The sequence below is a fragment of the Cebus imitator genome, unplaced genomic scaffold (genome assembly GCF_001604975.1).
Source record: "Cebus imitator isolate Cc_AM_T3 unplaced genomic scaffold, Cebus_imitator-1.0 Scaffold27, whole genome shotgun sequence".
NCBI lineage: Eukaryota > Metazoa > Chordata > Mammalia > Primates > Cebidae > Cebus > Cebus imitator.
The window spans coordinates 16,925,873-16,945,950 of record NW_016107342.1 but is presented as its reverse complement, the minus strand read 5'-3'; the positions used below and the strand labels follow the sequence as shown (position 1 = coordinate 16,945,950).

The 20,078-nt window shown below is 38.7% G+C and overlaps 1 long non-coding RNA gene across 6 annotated transcripts in view; it reads right to left on the bottom strand.

Moving 5' to 3' along the window:
* LOC108300474 overlaps nucleotides 1-20,078 on the bottom strand; it is a 176,941-nt gene that overhangs the window by 30,866 nt on the left and 125,997 nt on the right. For all 6 annotated transcript variants that reach the window (XR_005199183.1, XR_005199184.1, XR_001823451.2 and 3 more), the window contains 3 exons: nucleotides 18,690-18,749; nucleotides 6,456-6,583; nucleotides 4,108-4,232 (listed from right to left, as the gene is read on the bottom strand). This is a non-coding gene — a long non-coding RNA (uncharacterized LOC108300474). The remainder of the gene's footprint in view (nucleotides 1-4,107; nucleotides 4,233-6,455; nucleotides 6,584-18,689; nucleotides 18,750-20,078) is intronic.

Genomic DNA, 20,078 nt, shown 5'->3' with positions numbered 1-20,078 from the left:
AGCTGGGCATGGTGGCGCGTGCCTGTAATCCCAGCTACTCAGGAGGCTGAGGCAGGAGAATTGCCTGAACCCAGGAGGCAGAGGTTGCGGTGAGCCGAGATCATGCCATTGCACTCCAGCCTGGGTAACAAGAGTGAAACTCCGTCTCAAAAAAAAAAGAGTTTCACTCCTCGTCCAATGTTATCATTAGTATATAGACACTTGTCATGTTTTCTGATTGCCTAAGGCTTTCCCAACATCACTTCGAGAAAGAAGCCATAGAAATGGCTTTGCCAGCTTCCTTGCAGCTTGAATTCAAGCATGTTACCTAGACTCCACCAAGTGAATGCATTTTGCAAAATATGATAGAAAGTAAGCTGTGTGAGGAGCAAAGAATTGCACACAATCTATTTTGTATTTGTTGCCAAGATTATTAAAGTATTCAGCATTTGAAGGCTGTAGTAGCTGCAGAAGTTGAAAAGGTGCTTTTTTATGTCAAAGGGGCATTGTGAAGGAAGCAATAGTGCTTTCAGAAGCAGTGAGTTCTTGATGCACAAGTGGTGGTGGTACAGATTATACTATCTAGTGAGTGTGCAGTTTTCTTACCAGACCAGTTTCACAGCGTGGTTTAAAGGCGATGCTCTGAGCACTTAGCCTCCAAGTTTCTTTTAACAATTCTGTGATTTGCTAAATATGTGTAATAAATTCCTTTTCTGTTTAATTGTCCTAAGCTAGCTTCTGTTTCCTGGATCTGGAAATCTCATCTAGTATACAAGGTCCTTTCCTTTCTGAAAACTTAATTTTTCTCTACCTTTTTCTGTATCCAGTGATGTTTTCAATCCTCAGCTGATGGTGTGGCAGCTCATATGGATGGGTGCTTCAGGCAGCTGTTGTACCAACCTGCTATTGAATCTGGAACTAAATATTGGAAGGAGCAACTCTAGGAGGGCAGCCAGCAGGTAGTGAAAGGACATGGGTCACTGTGTGACAGATAAATGGTGGGAAGCAGTAATAGGAAGATTCAGCTGTAGGACTGAAGAATATTAGGCTCAGATTCACAATTTGTCTTGGACTAGTCTTCTGCACAGCTACAGTAACATTTGAATTGTAGTTGCTCCCATCTCCAAGTTCCTACAGCATATCACATCTTTGTTATAATACATCACATCATGTACTACAATTATCAGTTTACTCATCTGCCTCTACCATTAGACTGAAGCCAGAATCATAATACTGCTGTGTGCCCATAACTAGTACTGATTGTTGGACTTCATGGAAGGCCCCAATAGCTTCTCTCATCACCACTCCCCAAATTTTGAACAAATTGATAGATAAAAGACTAATGGAAAATTTTGATATAGTCTTTTCTAGGCATTTTCCATTAACTCATTTAATCTATAACAATCTTGTAAAAGTAGGTATCTGTATTACCTACTTATTTTTCAGCACATTGCCAAATATAAATCAACAAGAAACTTAAAATTAACACAATAATAAAATTCCAAATAGCTAAATATAAACTTCTTTCCAGGATCAAATTCCTTGGAAGAAAATAAAGTCCACAGATTAGATCCCCTTGAAAATTCAAGTTTTGATATATCAAAATTCAAAGTAATTGAAGTCCAAAATCAAATATTCTTGTTCTTGGCTATGTAAAGCCAAAGACAGTGAGGTCCTTTTTGTGTTCTGCTCCATCTTAGCTTAAGATATCTTCAATGCCTGGCTTCCTGTAAAAACCACAGCCAGTGTTATCTATCATTAGATTATGGGCCATTTCTCTGAACCTCAGAAACTGAATTAGTTCAACACCAAATCTGTCTGTGCCTCACTTTTTAATGTGTCCAAAGATTTTTTTAAAAAACACAAGAGATTTTTCTAGTACTGCTGCAAACCTTAAACATGTAGAAACAAAGGGAATTCCTACTCCTCCAGACCTCATCTCAGATAAAGAAACTCAGAACTTAGAGCTTTCAAAGACTATAGCAAAGATTTGAAGGTATCTGAAAAAAATGTGGGTAGATGAAGAAAATTCTGATTTCCATTCCAAATGTACCAATCAGGCCATCTCTATTTAGGAAGATGATCAACTATAAATTTAAACTCAGTTAGGAGATCATTTTTAACAAAAGTTAGCTTGGGCAACGTACATTTATCTTATCTGAGAGGAAATTTCACTTAGGGATTCTGTCTCCCATTCTAGAAAAGGGCCATTTGACATTACATTGAGTCTTCTAGAGTTTACAAATACGCAGTGGTGGCAGTCCAATCATCAGGTTATCTTGAAGTAACATTCTTTCCCAATAAGTGCATTTAAACCTCCCTAATTTCCACTTTTCCTTTGATCCCTGTGACCTTGTCACCCGTCCTGTATGGAGCATGGGTCTTTCTGCAAGCATATGTGCTAACTCACATGCCGGCTGTCATTCTTACTCCTATACCTCTTCTGTGTCTATTAACAAAGCTCCTTGCCATGGAATTGATTAGGACTAAAATAGCTGCCTCGTAGAGGAAGTTTCTCCCTTGCCATACCTGACTTTCAGTTGAACCAATATCTGTGAACAGAAATGGTTTTTGCTATTTCTGAAACTTGCAATGGGGGCCCTGAGGACCAAAATTTCTAACTTGCGCTCTTCAAATACAATAAAATACAGAGAAAGTTTAGTAATGAATCTAGGATCAGTGTGTGTGTGTGTGTGTGTGTGTGTGTGTGTGTGTGTGTGTAGAAGGGTGATTCTTGAGGCATTTTATAAGCCCCGGGACTAGGGAGTTTTCTCCACGTTCCCAAATGTTGAATCAGATTTGGAGTAACAGATCCAATACAATCCAATGCATTTTAATACTAAAACCTTACCAGAGTTCTGTGTATAGATCCCAGCTACGTTAAGGCTTAAAAGTGACAAATATTCTATCTGCTATATCTAAAATGATCTTCTGATGCCCATTCAAGCTGAATTTGAGTAGTTCAAGATTTATCCATGCAGCTGACACCATAAGTACCCTCCATTGGGCTAAAAACTTTGGGAATATCCACTACATATTTTGTGGGGGTTACTGCATAATGGAAATGTGGCCTCCATCAAGTCGGAGGCCCTATGTGACTGTATAACTGTGCTGCTCCTACACCCATGACAAGGGTCCTGCACTGTGATAAGCCCATATGCTGTTTGTAGACCTAGCACCCCGCTGCCTGACTTCAAACCACTTCCTTACCAATGTAACTGATAGGAAACTTCACATAGATGAGAGACAAATTGGATTTCAGATGTGGAGCCTTCATGTTAGATGGATTGACTGTTCTGATCACAAACAGTGAGGGGAAATCACACACTGACGCCCATTAGAACAGAAAATTTACTGCTCAGCTTAACACATGACCAAGAGCTGATCAGGCAGGTTCCAAAAAGAAGGAAATGAACAAGGGGAAGAGTTATGCCAAATTTATAGTTGAAACTTACTCATGGTAAGTCACTGACACCTCCACTCCCAGCCTGGGAAAATGTGAGTGTGGAGGTTTAGAGATGCCAAGTGTGATATATTTACTGATGTTCCCCTTCTTGTAGAAACAGTGAGACAGGGAAGGGAGATACCCACCCTAGTGCCGCATATGCCTAGACAACATTGATGATAATGCCTAGCATGCTATAGGGATTTAATAAATATTTTCTTAAAGAATAAATGTCCCAATGCTAGTACACATAATTTATCCATGACCTTTTGGAAAATGAAGAATTATCTTGTCATAGATCATCATACTAAATCATCTCTCTCTTTTGTTTAATAGAAAACATTTTTAATATGCCTATGAGGGTCTACTTTAAATAGTCAGCCGAATATAGAGTGCCTGTATGCACATATCTTTTGTTAGGATATCAGGTAGACCTCTTTATTCCCCACAGAATCAAATAATTAACCTCCTAGCAGCACAGTATTAGACAACATCATTCACTATATGTGTCATGAATTTCTTCCTCTCATCCTTTTCCTGCCTTGGTTTGCTGGACAACAGTTGCTTCTAAACCCTGCCCTTCATCACTGTGCAGAATAGAGTACTGGACAGAGAATCCAGAAAATTCAGTTTGAGTCTAGGTTTTGCCTGTTTTGCCCAATAATTTAAGACAACCTACTCACCTCTTAGCTTAGTTCAATGTGAAGACGTCAAATCATAAACAAAGCTTTCAACATTTCACACTGCCCAGCCATCTCTCAATCTAAAGCCCAGGATCTCCAAGACAAAAGAAAAGCGCTCACTTCATCTGCAAAAGACATGTGTATACAGACATTCTATATCAGGTTGAATATTTAAAGTGGAACCTCATAGGCATATTAAAGATGTCTGCCATTAAATAGAAGAGAGAGATGATTTACTTTGATAATATGCAACAAGATAATTCTTCATATTCCAAAAGGTCATGGATAAATTATTCAGTGGTAAGTAATATTTTTAATATATAGCGCATCGTATTTCATGAAAATTGACTGAAAACTAGTTTTTTTGTAATTGTTATGAAATCCCACCCATGCCCATAGACAACCTCTGCATCCTGACAGCAGCCACTCACTCCACTGTGGGGAGTCTGTGAATCGGGTAATGATGGTGTTATGCTTCTATAGTCCTGACTAGTGGAGCTGTGATGGAGACAGAGCCACCACCGCACTGCTGTTAGGACTTTTCCATAGACTCAGGGCTGGCTCAGGGAACAATTGTGAAATAGATGAATTTTTATCTTTGGAACCATGTCACATGTCCCATGAACAATTCTGCTTGGCCACCGCCCCTATGTCAGTATAAGGGACTGAGAATACTGTCACTACAACAGCACGGCACACTCCAGTACATGATTTACAGCAAGGAACAGGAAGGCGACCGTAGCATGTACTTTGGATTTTATATCTTACAGTATGTCCTGTGAACTTTGCCTGCTTTTTACTTGGTAAAAACTGTGGAACAGAAAGGAGAGGGTCCACTTCTTACTCAAATGAGAAATAAAATGATGTATAGTTATTATTTCTGCGAATAGTCTTGAGTATAACAGAGAATGAGTCCCCTCAATAAGGAAGAGGCATAAGCAACAGCTTAACAACAGAAAAATATTTTTTGTTTCCTTATTCTAAAAAAGAACAGATCTTGAATCTATATGCCAATATTAAATAAGTAAATAAAGGCCCAAAAGACTCACTCACAGCAAGCTGAGAAATCAGTGTGGGTAATGCCTGATTATTAATGGCATTTTGAGTAGAAAATAAAAGTACTTTAATAAAAACCTGTCTAAAATTTCTCTTAAATTTTCTGAATTATCCCCATTGTTTTAAAAAATGAATGAATAAATTTAAACTCTGAGAAAGAGTCAGACACTTCTATAATATCTTGATAACAACTCCCCTAAAACAAATACATACCCCCATCTCTGTCTGGGGCATTGCTGTTATTGGACTTATCTCCCACCATCCCACCACTCCCATATCAGGGCCACACAATAGGCCAAGAGTTTCGATGTCCCGAACACCAAACTAGCTAGACATGGCTACATTAATCATGTTCTTTTACACCAGTTGGCGGGAGCAAAGCTACATTCCAGGTAGCTAGATTCAAGCACTATATGCTCCTCTCCTCAATGCATCTTTCCCTGTCACCAGGCTATGCCCTGCCCTCTGGTTACAATTGCCACTCCTTCATTTTTTTCTTCCCCATCTCAGCTTAGACATTGAGCCTGCCTGCCTGCCTGCCTGCCTGCCTGCCTGCCTTCCTTCCTCCTTCCTTCCTTCCTCCCTCCCTTCCTTTCCCTCCCTCCCTCCCTTCCTTCCTTCCTTCCTTCTTTCCTTCCTTCCTTCCTTCTTTCCTTCCTTCCTTCCTTCCTTCCTTCCTTTCTTCTTTCCTTTTCCTTCTCTTTTTTTCCTTCATTTCTTTCTCTCCTTCCTTCCTTCTTTCCCTTTCCTTTCTTCTCTACCTCTCTTTTTTTCTTTTTCTTTCTTTCCTTCCTTCTGACTCTCTTTCTTTCTTCCCTTCTTTCCTTCCTTTTTATTGTCTTTTTCTTTTTTTTTCTGAGACAGAGTCACCCTCTGTGGCCCAGGCTGGAGTGCAGTGGCATGATCTCAGCTCATTGCAGCTTCCCTCTCCTGGGTTCCAGCGATTTTCCTGCCTCAGCTTTCCAGGTAGCTGGGAATACAGGCACACGCCACCACTCCTGGCTAATTTTTTTTGTATTTTTAGTAGAGATGGGGTTTCAACATGGTGGCCGGACTAGTCCCAAACTCCTGACCTCAGGTGATCTGCCAACCTTGGCCTCCCAAAGTGCTAGGATTACAGGCATGAGCTATTGCGCCTGGCTTTTCTCTTTCTTTCTCTCTCTCTTTCATTGCCACTCTTGACTAAAAACTTACTTGATTCTCAGCCCAGCTATCTTGATCCACTGGATGGGTTGGCAACTTTAGCACAGAAAAAGAGTGAAAATTCTTTGTCTTTGTTTTTTGATGCCTACCTGGAGCATGATTTGAGGAAGGAAAAAAATGCATTGTCTGATCGTGTCTGTTTGTATGATCCACGGAAAGACGTGACTTATTCTTGAGAGGTATAGGTGATCTCCAGGTAATAACACCAAATTTCATGCTGAAAGTGAAGAAGGAGTGCAAACAACAACAACAACAACAGAGAATGAGTAAATTTATAGTCAGGATAAAATGGACAACAATGTAGACTACACACATGGGTACATGGGTGGTGACTATGAAAAATAGCCTTGGAAACATTCATATATAATACAGGCCTAGGAAACACTCATAGTCCATTTTTATTTATTTATTTATTTTTATTGTACTTTAGGTTCTGGGGTATGTGTGCAGATCATGCAGGATTGTTGCATAGGTACATACATGGCAATGTGGTTTGCTGCCTCCATCCCTCCAATTATATTGCAAGGGAATGATGATTAATCTTTGAAAAGACTGTTGTAGAATTCTGCCATTCTGCTTCACCCCCTCTGTGACTAACCCTTAACTTCTCTCCCTGAGCCTATAGCTACTTGAAAGTGTGCACAACTCCAGTGCTTCTATCTTCTTGTCCACACTGTCACCAAAAGGTTGTTGATAAACCACAAATGGGGTGCTCTGCTGCTGAACTTCCTCAATAGCCTGTTATTATCTACAGGATTAAGCCCAAAGTCCTTAGGAAGGGCTTGGCTTACCTCATTTCCCAGAAATACCCAACACTTGGGCCCTATCAATGTACTTATCTGCCATATGTACACCGCATTATCTTAAACCAACACGTCCTCTTTTTCCATTTTTTTTTTTTTTGAGCCAATCTTAGGCTTACAGAAAAGTTGAAGAAATATTAAAGAGACTGTCTGTGTATTCTTCACTCCTCTTCCCCTCTCATCTTGCATAACATTAGTTCATTTATCAAGTAAAAGAATTTTACATGAGAAGACACTATTAACTAAAGACCTTATTCAAATTCCGTCCTTCTTTCCATTAGCTTTTTTCTGGTTTTCTATCATATCCAAATCCCACCTTGCATTTTAGTTGTTATTTCCTCCTAGTCTCCCCAAGTCTGTAAAAGTTCCTTAGTCTTTCCTTCTCTTCCCTGACCTTGACACTCTTGAAGAGTAATGATCAGTTGTTACGCTAAATGTTCCTCAGGTGTGGTGTGTCTCATGTTTTCTTGGGATTAAAGTGACGTTATGCTTAAACATCACAAAATGATGTTGTGTTTTTCTCCGTGCATCATGTCACAGAGCTCATAATGTTGATATGTCTTATTACTGGCAATGCCAATTGCACTCCAACAGAAGGTTGTTTTTGCCAGATTTTACTTCTGTAAAATTATCTTTGCCTTTGTAGTCAATCACACCTTGGAGGAGATGCTTCAAGGATACAAAAATTTTGTTTTTTCTTAAGCTTTTACCCAATGAATTTAAGACGCATCAGTAATTTTTACCTGCAATAATTATTACTGATGCATGATCAGTTTCTCATTTTTTTCTCTTTTCCTTAAATGTCTATCTCCATTTTTTTCTTCTCATTCTCCGAATTCCTACTCATATTGCCTATCCCAGATAAAGATAGTTTCTTCTCTGGGAAATCTTTTCACATTATCCTAGGCAGACCAAGATGTCATCTCTCCATTCTTTCTTAGCAACCTTGCACATGGCCCCACAATAATTACCGCCATGGTATTGGTCTTTTTTATTTCCCTGGGAGTTGATCTGTGTGACTGGAAACTCCTTGAGGAAAACACTGTCTCAGCACTTTTTCTACTAATACATAGCATGGGATCTGGTCTATAAAGGACTATCAATGTGTCATTAGAGAATAAATGAATGCATCTATTACATTATTTCCAAAATTCACTTTTAGGCTAAAAAATTTAGAGCTTTTTTTTGTTTTAGTTAGAAGAATAATAATTCAGTTCTAAAACTGGGATTCTGATTTCCTGCCAACATTTTCCCCCTTTGGGAAACTTACTTTATGATGTTTCTGGAATCAGCCCTATTTAATTCTCCAAAAACCAAGTTAAAATCTTGTTTTGTACTTTTTTCCCCTACCTTCCCTCATCATACAATGGGTTACTCTTTCCCCTCCACTTGTGATTCTGTTTGTGTGCACATTTCCAGGAGCAAATGTAAATAAACTACTCTTTCATTCTTTTTGCTAAGCTTCTGGGTGTCTTCTACCCTGGTCCTGACATGAGCTTCTTTAATCCTTGGTTATAAATTTCCTCCTGTATATTTGCTCTATTCTGTAGATTTAAGGGAGGTTTTAGAAAACTGCCTTTAATCCCCTGAAGATAACAAAACAAACAGTGGAAATTGACTCTGCCTAACAGTTATCATCATTATTATTACATAATTAGTGGTTTGAGTCATTAATGCAGGAAACTAGGCATGAATGTGGATGCATGGCCTGCCTGGCCATGTGCCCACAGACAGGTCGGCAGTAGCTGATAAAACTGTAAATGCTAAAAGGAACTTGTCCTCCTTCATCATCAGCATCATTATCAAAATCGTCTCATCACCACTGTCTTCATCATGAAAGCCTATACCACGTTGTGTGTGGTCTGCACAAAACCATGACTAATACCAAACATGCCTGATCCTTTAACATCACTCCTTTGAAACCTCTTAGCACATTGAACCCCTCTTACCACTTGATTTTGACAGTTCCCTTAGACTGCATTGTAGCCATTTTGTGCTGCGATCTTGTCCTTCTCAACCTACTTTCTCTCTACCTTTACTAGACCAGGAATTTCATAAAGGCTGAGGTAAAAGGTTATACTCCTCTTTATCACTGGTACTTATTGCTATATGAGAACATAATGGAAGCCCAATAACTGTTGTGGAATTAAACTGTCTTCCATGTAAAGCAGAAAAGCAATAAACTGGGGAAAGGCATGTAAGAAATTAATAATTCCAGAATCAAAACTTACCTTTGTCATTGATAAAATGTTATTGATAAGCACATTTTGTGTACAGACAAGGCTTCTAGAAGTTCTGAGAAGTTGGAAACATAGATTCTAGAATGAGACCTGGAAATATCAAAGGTTCATTTGGACTTGATTTATGTAATACTTTTTTAATAGCAGAAGACATTCAACAAAAGGAATAGTCTAAACGTTATTCCTTTTGCATCCACAGCAGTACTAATTTTAAGACTCTACCACTTCTTAATTCCTATTTACAGTGTCTTAGTTCTGATCTTCATTATGTTTCACCTGGATAATTGCAATACCTTTGAATGATTTTCCGGCTTCTAATTTCTTCTCCCTGCAAGTCATAAGAGATGGCTCCCCATTGATCATAAGACCAAATTCAATTGCTTTTTATAGCATATTCAATTTCAACAACCAGTCTGTTTTATTGGACTTCTCTGTAATCATGCTTCTTCTAAGAACTGCACTCCAGTTACCTAGAACTTCATGAATGTCCAGGAAAAAGTGTACCATGAATTTATTATTCCATGCATTTCTTCCTACAGTTTCTATAACCTGAAAGGTGAATCACTTTGATTTGATCTTTCAGGATCCACATAAAAATATGATCCTCTCAGTGAGATAGATATTCTATAAGTTTATAAGACAGAATTGTTCTGCCTCCATCATTTGCCATAGAACTTCATCTGTAGCTTTATAACATTTGTCATATTGTGTTAGAATTACAGTTTATCGTTACACAACACAGATTTGGACAGCACAGGTCCCTTATATATGGATTTATTTTCAATAAAATTTACACTCAGTGTTCCTGCCTCTTCTGCCTCACCTTCTACCTCCTTGATCACGTCTGCCTCTGCTACCCCCGAATCAGCAAGACCAATCTCTCCTCTTTCTCTCAGCCCGCTCAATGTGAAAATGATGAGGATGAAGATCCTTATAATGATCTACTTCCACTTAATAAGTAGTAAACATATTTTCTCTTCCTTGTAATTTTCTTAATAAAATTATATTTTCTCTAGCATATGTTATTGCAAGAATATGGTATATACTACACATAGCATACAAATTATGTATTAATTGACTGTTCATATTATCAGTAAAGGTTCTGGTCAACATTAGGCTACTGGTAGTTAAGTTTTTGGAGAGTCAAGAGATATACTCAGATTTTTGACTGTGCATGGGACCAGCACCACTAAGCCTCTCATTGTTCAAGGATCAACTGCATTTGTTTATCAAACTGAAGTTCCCTAGGCTAACAGCTGTTCATCTCCACACCAACACCTAGAGAAAAATGTAGTAGGCTGAAGTGCTCTAACAAACCCTGAGACCTCTGTTGTCTATCACAATGAGAACTTAATGTTCACTCTTTTAAAATCATTGTGATAGCAGGAGGTGTGTGTGGGGTGGGGTGAAATTTTCTGTTTCACACAGTCACTCAGGGACCCAGACTTCTTATATATTATGACAACTCCATGCTCAATATGTAGACTCCAAATGTTTCACAGGAGCAGTAAGAGGAAGGTTGTATGTGGAAGATTTTTATGGGTGAGATCTAGAAATGGTATATAATTCTCCATCACATTCCATTGCCGTAATAGATGCAATCTAACTTAAAGTATCCTGGGAAATGTAGTTTAGCTGCATGCCCAGAGAACAAAAGAGAGACATGGATATTGGAAAGCACAGCATCCTCTGCCATCCTGCTCAGTAAATGGGTACAGAATGAGTACAATGGAAGGCTCTTTTTAATTTAAAGCCATTGTGGTGAATGGAAGGAACAAAGAAAAAAACAGTTTTTGAATTCAAAAATCTTGGTTTCAGACTACAGCAATGCAAGCCAATTAGTACCTCTGTGACCATGGCAAGTACCTAAAACTCTCTAAATCTCAAGTTCTTCATCTGCAAATGAAGTTGGTTTGGGGTTAACTGCAAAATACATGAAAAGCATCTGGCGCATAGGAGGAGCTATTTAATAATTACCCTCATTTCATTCAAATCAATATTTTAAGAATCTGCAATGTGCTAGAGTAGTGCACTAAGCATTAGGAATAGAAAGACCTATTAAAAGCATCACTCACCTTTAGGGAAATCAGAGACCAATTGTTAGGGCATAATTGTAGGTAAGAAAATGAACATTTAAAACACACTGTAATAAACAGGCTTTTCATTATAGAGGGTAGAAAAATGCCCGATAAACATGAAAAATGACTCAAATCATGAATCACCTTTACATATGCATGGGAACCCATCATGGTTTTAATTTGGATAAAATTAAAAATATGAACAATACAAAGTGCTGGCAAGTATATGAAGCAACTGTGACTTTCTTACCTAGCTGGAGGAGTGCAAATTGGTCCAATTGCAATGGAAAAATATTTTAAAGTACTTACTAAATCTTAACATACACATACCCTGCAACCTAGCAATCACACTCCTAGACATATGCCCAACAGAAATGAGTGCTTATGTTCACCATAATATACAAAAACCGCCTCTTTACGCATAGAAGCTCTAAATTGGAAAGAAACCAAATTATCTGGGAAGAAGCCTGAATGAATTTTCTGGGGTGACGAAAACGTTCCGTGTCTTCATATGGATGCTAGTTACAGCTAAACAGTTAAGATCTGTACATTTTAATGTATACAAATGATGGTTTAATAATAACAGTAATAACAATAATGTCAACAATATTGAAAAATACATTTTAAAATGGGTGCTTCCAAATTGGCAGTTACAAGGGTCTCTTATCACATTTCAGTTGTAGTTTTTGATGATGACTCCTATTTCCTAGAATATGCCACAGCTCCCCCTGCATCCAAAGAAAGTTTACCAATGACACAGACAATCTCAATAATTCTCTCTACATTATTAGAATTATTTGTTTTAAAAAATCACCCTCAGTTTTGGCATTAAGGCAATGTAGCTATTTCATGGCTGTTCTGCATACTAACCAAGTTACAGTTCAAGACAGATCATCCAAACATACCCTCCATTTTGGACAAGAACCCAGACAGCTATTTTGTTTCTCTGCTTGCCAAACAAAATCCACTACATAAATTAACCTTCTTCATTTAAAAAAAAATGGATAATCTTCACATCAATGATAAAACACACCAACTAGGGAAGAAAATATTACAAATCTGACTTAAAATAAGAAGTAATAAAACGAATTTCTTCTAAGTCCTCTAAAGCACTGTCTTTTAAAGACTATATCTTGTTCCCTAATTTATGATAATTCATGAATATATTAAAAATATTTGAAAATATAAAATAGACTATATATAACATGCATAAAATATATGTTCTCTTTTAAAAGCTATTTAGACTAAAAATTTACAAAGTAAAGAATAAAAATTGGAAAAATATCAAAATCACTCACAATTTCTCCATGCAAATAAAGTAAGGATTATAAACATAATGCCATGGAAGAATTGCTTATTGCTGGGCCAGGCATGATGGCTCAAGCCTGTAATCCCAGCACTTTGGGAGGCCAAGGCAGGCGGATCACCTGAGGTCAGAAGTTCAAGATCATCGTGGCCAACATGGTGAAACCCTGTATCTACTCAAAATACAAAAATTAGCTGGGCATGGTGACACGCCTGTAATTCCAGCTACCTGGGAGGCTCAGGCAGGAGAATCACTTGAACCAGGGAGTCAGAGGTTGTGGTGAGCCAAGATTGGGCCACTGCACTCCAGCCTGGTGACAGAGCCAGACTCCCTCTCAAAAAGAAAAAAAAAGAATTGCTTATTGCTTTGGTTGTTCAGGTCTTAGGTCTCTGCATCTGTGAATAGAAATGCAATGGGGAGTGTCTTCCCATCTGGCTCCATTTGCAATATAAATACTATAATTTTTCTTTGATTTCATTATTTTCCGATTTTTGTTTATCCTAAATTTACATATTTTGCTATTTCTATATCTTCATTTACAAATACTTACACTTGTATTTTAATGAGAATTGGAAGAGGCTACTCACCCCTTTAAATCAGAAAGCTATTATTTTTAGGATGGGGAAATACCAATGAATTGATAGTGAGCAAAATCTACTGCCAAACAGTGTAAGAATTTCCGTAAAGCGTGGGTTGTTAAAGACACTAGATGCAATTTTTGGCAGAAAAAGCCAAAGTAAAAATTTTCTAAAAGCAAAGAAAAACATGGAGAAAATTATTCTATAATCATTACACAATAAGAGATTCCTCTGCTGGCCACCTCACAGATTCCTGTGTGAAGAGAGGTGGTAGAGTTGGTCTGCTCATTTAGTCTCATTGGAATCATTCCTCTTTTCTACTTGGTGACATTTGCTTCAGATCATTAGCAACGAAGAAAGCAGTATGTAAGCTGGCAGAGTAATCGAAGTGGACACTCTGGTATGTTGTTTCCCACTAAAGATCAAGGTTCAGATACTCAGGGATGTAAAACAGACAAAAAAAGCAGTCACCTATGGAAAATATCATGTGAACTTTATCCCAATAGTGTAATTTTATTTGATATAGAAATCATTTCCTTCATCTCCAAAAGGGAAGCTTTGAAAATCATTTTCCTGACTTCTATGGCTCTTGGTGATAGTTTCTCATGGGGACACTTGTATATTGGTCTCTGCCAAATTTGCCACTTTTATGGAATCATAAATGGTGCTTTTCTTGAAGAAGAGGACTAATTTAATCATAAATGGAGTTCTAAACCTCTTAGTATTCTGAAGGGCTCTTATAAAGTTTGACATTGTAAATGTGAAATAGTTCACAGAAAATTTTAAACAAATACTTAGGATTTCAGCTAAGAAATGCAACATCTTTATACTTGGGAGAGGAAGAAATCTAGCAGTAGAGCATTGGACAAAATGCCCTCCCTGTCTCATGCACATCTCGTCTAACTCTGGTTAAATCAAAGTCTCTATCTGCTCTACACCTACTTCCTAGCAAGGTGAGCAGTTGAACTTCCGAAGCAGTTGAACATGGCTAGAGAAAAAACACACAGCCGTATTAACTGGCATCATTTCATTTTTAGGACTGTCAGTGTGAAGTTGTCCCACTGATAGGCTATCCTCATGATATCAGTTGATACATCAAAGTATGAGGCTGTTTTGAACTCCCAAGCACTCTACGGTCTAAGCACTATTATTATCTCAGTTTTACACATCAGAAAACTAAGGCACTTAGCTGGTAAGTAAGTTTCTTGAGGCCATAATCATAAGTGACCCAGCCAAGACTGGATCGCGGTCTGGCTCCACGATTCGTGACTAGTAACTAGCACGCTATACTGCCTCTGCCATCTTCTCTCATTTTTCTGGTAAGCTTGGTTCTCTACTGTTAGAGAACAATATTTATACACATATCTTCTCTTAAAGCCTACAAGAATCATTCCCTTTTCTTCATTCTTTATTGATGAACTTGGTTTTACTTCCCTGAGAAAATAAATTATTCAGAAAAGGACGCATTCATCTTTCCATTGCCCAGGCTCCATGAATTTGCATCCATATACCCCACTCTCTTTCCTGACACAGTGGGTAAAACATCCTTATTCAGATAAGGCTGCTGAAAACTGTTCCTCCAAAGTGTACTGATTTCCATTCCCTCTGGCCTGCTCTGGAATTTGGCTCTTACACCAATCAAATGTAGGTTTGGTCTTTTCACATAGTGCCATATTTCTTGGAGGTTTTTCGTTCTTTTTTCTCTAATCTTGTCTTCATGCTTTATTTCATTAAGTTGATCTTCAATTTCTGCTATTGATTCAGCTATTGATACTTGTTTATGCTTCCTAACGTTCTTGTGCTGTGTTTTTTAGCTCCATCAGGTCATTTATGTTCTTCTCTAAACTGGTTATTCTACTTAGCAATTCCTTTAACCTTTTTTCAAGGCTCTTAGCTTCCTTGCATTGGGTTAGAATGTGCTCCTTTAGCTCAGAGGAATTTGTTATTACCCACCTTCTGAAGCTTAATTCTGTCAATTTGTCAAACTCATTCACCATTCAGTTTTGTTCCCTTGTTGGCAAACAGTTGTGATCCTTTGGAGGAGAAGATGCCTTCTGGTGTTTGGAATTTTTAGCCTTTTTGCACTGTTTGTCCTCATCTTTGTGGATTTATCTACCTTTGGTCTTTGCTGTTGGTGATCTTCATATGGGGTTTTGGTGTGGATGTCCTTTTTATTAATGTTGATGCTATTCCTTTCTGTTTGTTAGTTTTCTTCTAACAGTCAAGCCCGTCTCCTGCAGGTTGGCTGGAGTTTGCTGGAGGTTCACTCCAGACCCTGTTTGCCTGAATATCACCAGCACAGGCTGCAAAATAGCAAATATTTCTGCCTATATCTTCCTCTGGAGGCTTTATCCCAGAGGGGCACCCACCAAATGCCAGCTGGACCTGTCTTGCATGAGATGTCTGTCGACCCCTGCTGGGAGGTGCCTCCTACTCAGGAGGCATGGGGGTCAGGGACCCACCTGAGAAGGCAGTCTGTCCCTTAACAGAGCTTGAGCAGTGTGCTGAGATATCTGCTTCTCTCTTCATAACCAGCAGGCAGGAACGTTTAAGCCTGCTGAAGCTGTGCCCACAGCCACCTCTTCCCCTAGGTTCTCTGTCCCAGAGAGATGGGAGTTTTATCTATAAGCCCCTGACTGCGGCTGCTGCCCTTCTTTCAGATACACCCTGCCCGGAGGAGGAATCTAGAAAGGCAGTCTGGCTACAGCAGCTTTGCGATGTTGCTGGACTCCACCCAGTTTGAAATTCCTGGCGGCTTTGTTTACAGTGAGGGGAAAACTGCCTACTCAAGTCTCAGTAGTGGTGGACGCCCCTCCCCACACTCAGCTCAAGCATCCCAGGTTGACTTCAGACTGCTGTGCTGGCAGCAAGAATTTCAAGCCAGTGGATCTTAGCTTCCTGGGCTTCCGGGATGAAGCGACGCCCCACCCTGCTTTGGCCTGCCCTTCCTGGGCTACAAACACTGTCTAACCAGTCCCAATGATATGAGCCGGGTACCTGAGTTGGAAATACACAAATCACTTGCCTTCTGCGTTGAGCTGCAGACCGGAGCTGTTCCTTTTGGCCATCTTGCCAGCCACACCATCAATTCATTTTTTAAAAGTCACCTCCTGAATGTATAGGTTTTTGCAGTCACTGGATCAGCCATGCAGTCAATCCAATTCAGTCTCAGAAGGGGTTTAGATTAAGTGCTTTTAAACTTTTTTTTTTTTTTTTTTTTTTTGGATTGTTTTTTTTTTTTTTTTTTTTTTTTTTTTTTTTTTTTTTTTTTTTACCTTCCCAACATGGGCAGTCTTTGAAAATTTTCCAGCACAGAAATGACATTCGTGAAAAGATTTGCAGGCATTAACCTTGTTGCATCCCCTTTATTGCTGTATGATTTCCTTTTTACCTTTAAGTACTTAAAAAGCACATTTGCCCTTGTTACTAGAAAAACTAATGTTGGGCAATTGATTAGGATCTTTACTAATCTTCATGTTTCCTGATTCATATTAATAAAAGAGTGAAAAACCAATGGCCTCATTTGAGGTCATTCCAAATAAAGCCTTATCTTCATCTTCCCATTTGAGCACTCAGTTTAAGAGCAAAAACTCATCACAGAGCAGAAAAAAGGGCAAGTTTTAGCTGTTAAGCTTCAGACTGACTTGATCCGAAATAAATGCTTTGTAATCTCTCTTTAAACAAAGGCTTTAGCTTCTGTAATCCTCTTCTTTATCTATTCCTATGAAGCCTCCTGAGGCTGAAGCTGCTGTTCACGTCATTTTTATAAACAGCCTAGATCTCTGCCCACAAATTGCTTTCCAAGGGTGATGGCAGTGGTGTCAACTTAGCTCAAGTGTCATGAGTCATTTTTCCCTCCTGTCCAAGCAAACCCCAGCATCCTCTGCTTGTTTTCTCATTGCACAGACGTCCTGTTACTGAGCATCTATTCAGCCAAGAGCCCCGGCTCATTAAAGTGTGACTAAGAGACTATTGTGTCTGCCTGCACCTTCTGTTCTTGAAAAGCCATCCATTTGTTGTGTAAATACTCACTGTGCCACATTATATCCAGGGCTCCTTCCAAAGTCTGGTGCCTTTGACAGGGTCCTTCAGTGCCTGTAAATTTCCACTGCCTTTCCTAAAGGAAACTTAGTGTCCATGACACCAAATGAATGGTTTTAAGAACGATGATCTAACCAGAATTGAAATGGCTTACACTGGCTCAGTCACTATGGGCTTTCTAACAGGTATCTGAAGATACATGTTGATAAAAAACCTTCATATGGAGGCAATGATAAGTCATACTTCAAATAAATGGCAAAAAATAAAAATAAAAACATAGCTCTGTGGATAAATATTAGAGAGGACATCCACCATTTGATGCAACTCTTATAGCAGAGCCACGTGTGCTCCTGCATGAGTGCAACACACATACACCATACACACAAGGACTCTTTCCTAACAGCCACCCTTCTACCTTCTCACCAGCCCAAGTTCTAGTTATTGTATGAGAAAAACAATCTCTGGATAAATCCTCGTAAGACTGACTTGGACTTAGAACTCAGGTTAGACTCATTGTTAAATAGAAGCCATAGCTGGGAATAAAATGAGATCTGGATTCTCAAGTAGCATCTAGTTAATGAAAGAGGCATGGCTATTGATTTAAACAGACCTCAGTTTAAATCCCCCCATATGTTATTTATTAATTGTGTTATAAGCAAGTACCTTAAACTTTGCGTCTCACTTTCCTCTTATATATAAGGCTTCCTGAAAGCATTAACAGTGACGTATATGAAGTGGCCAATACAAAGTAAGACCTCAAGAAATGGTGGGCACCTTCTTTTATGTGCCAGCTCTTTTTCTTATTGGACAAGGCGTCCGACCTCTTCGGGCCCCAATTTCTTTCTCAAAGAATCAATTCTGGTGTTCAAAGATTCAGAACTTAGTGCTCACACGTTCAGGAGGGGGACTGATATAAAGAATCAGGATTTTCTGGATAAGTTGATGAATCTCCTTCCCCTCTTGGGTGTTCCTGAATGAGTGGTAGATGGATAAAAGTCTGGTGTCCACATATGCACAAATGCTAATAAAATGAGGTGTGATGATGGCACCTTAAAGTAGAAAGTATAAAATCTCCACTCTTGTCTTGGCTTTCTCTCTTTCCCTTGCTTTATCTCCTTTCTCTCTTTTACTCACTTTATCTCCTTCTGCCTCTCCCTTTTTCCAAATGTCAAATGTAATCTCATACTTAAATTTCATAAAATTATTAACACTCTTGTAAAATGATATACAAACATAAGTTATTATTGTGAATTATGTAATCATTGTTGCAGACATACATTTAAGTCAGCGTCTCCAACCTTCCTTGGCTGTAAACCAACATTCAACTCTGTATTTTCCTAAAAAGCAGTTAATTGAAGAAAAGTTAATGCTCTTAGAGGGCTTTATATAGCAAATACAGGGTAAAGGAATCATGTCTTTTTGCATTTGGTGAGTTTTCTGAAAGTTCTCTTTTCCACATCCATACGTGATTTGTATTAGGCAATTTCATCTCTTACTCAGAAAAAAAGGCAGGATTTTCACACTCTGCCCTCATGTAAAAATTTCAAAAAAGCTTTAAAAAATGAGAATGATTTTGTGAAGACTTCCTTGAATGCCATTAGAAAAATTAACTTCCTACAAGGGAAACAAATTCAGCTGTAACTAAAATGGTATCATTTTTAAAACTGTACATATACAGGGACTCTCTGGATACTTTATTAAAGGTAAAGGATAAAAGAATTGAAGTAGGATTGATCAGTGTGTATATGTGTATTCTGTTTTGAGTTTATTCACCGGCATTTTTTTTTTTTTTTTTTTTTTTTTGGAGTCTCGCCCTATTTTTTAGGCTGGAGTACAATGGCGCAATCTTGGCTCACTGCAACCTCTGCCTCCCGGGCTCAAGCGATTCTCCTGCCTCAGACTAAGTAGCTGGGTTTATAGGCATGTGTCATCATGCCCGGCTAATTTTTTGTCTCTTTAGTAGAGACGGGGTTTCACCATGTTGGCCAGGCTGGTCTCGAACTCCCGACCTCATGATCCACCCACCTTGGCCTCCCAAAGTGCTAGGATTACAGGTCTAAGCTACTGCGCCCAGCCTTCACTGGCATTTTTCACTTTCTTTTTTAAGATGATCAGTCTATCCTAAAATTGCCTTTAAAAGACATGAATTCATCTGGCTCAAATATTGGAATTTTCATTCTCTCTCTTACTGATTTTTGTAACTACTGTAACAAACTGATATCCAGGACTGCCTATGATAATAAACTGGTATCCTAGGCTGTCTGCAGTTCCTCACCTTATGGATATTCCCAAAAAGGGTGCTAACTTGAGTTAGCAAGGTGAATCTCTAGAGCAAGTCTGATAGCAAGTAATCATGGAGTAATATCCATTAATATTCCATATTCTATTGGTTAGAAACAAGTCCCAGGTACCACTCATGCCAGGAGGCAGGGGATACAAGGGTGGACTCCAACTTAGAATCTGTCCACCACAATTTGTATAGAAGGCAGAATCTTGGAAGGGGTTAAAGGACCCTTCAGAAGCAATCAATGCCCTTCAGGAAGGTAAGATTTGAGGTGATGATAGAAATAATAATGTGGCCAGTCCAGAGATGCTAATACTTGGCACATTATTAAACCCATCTTTAAAAATCTTTGCTCCTTGTTTATTTAGAGAAGAAATGAAGA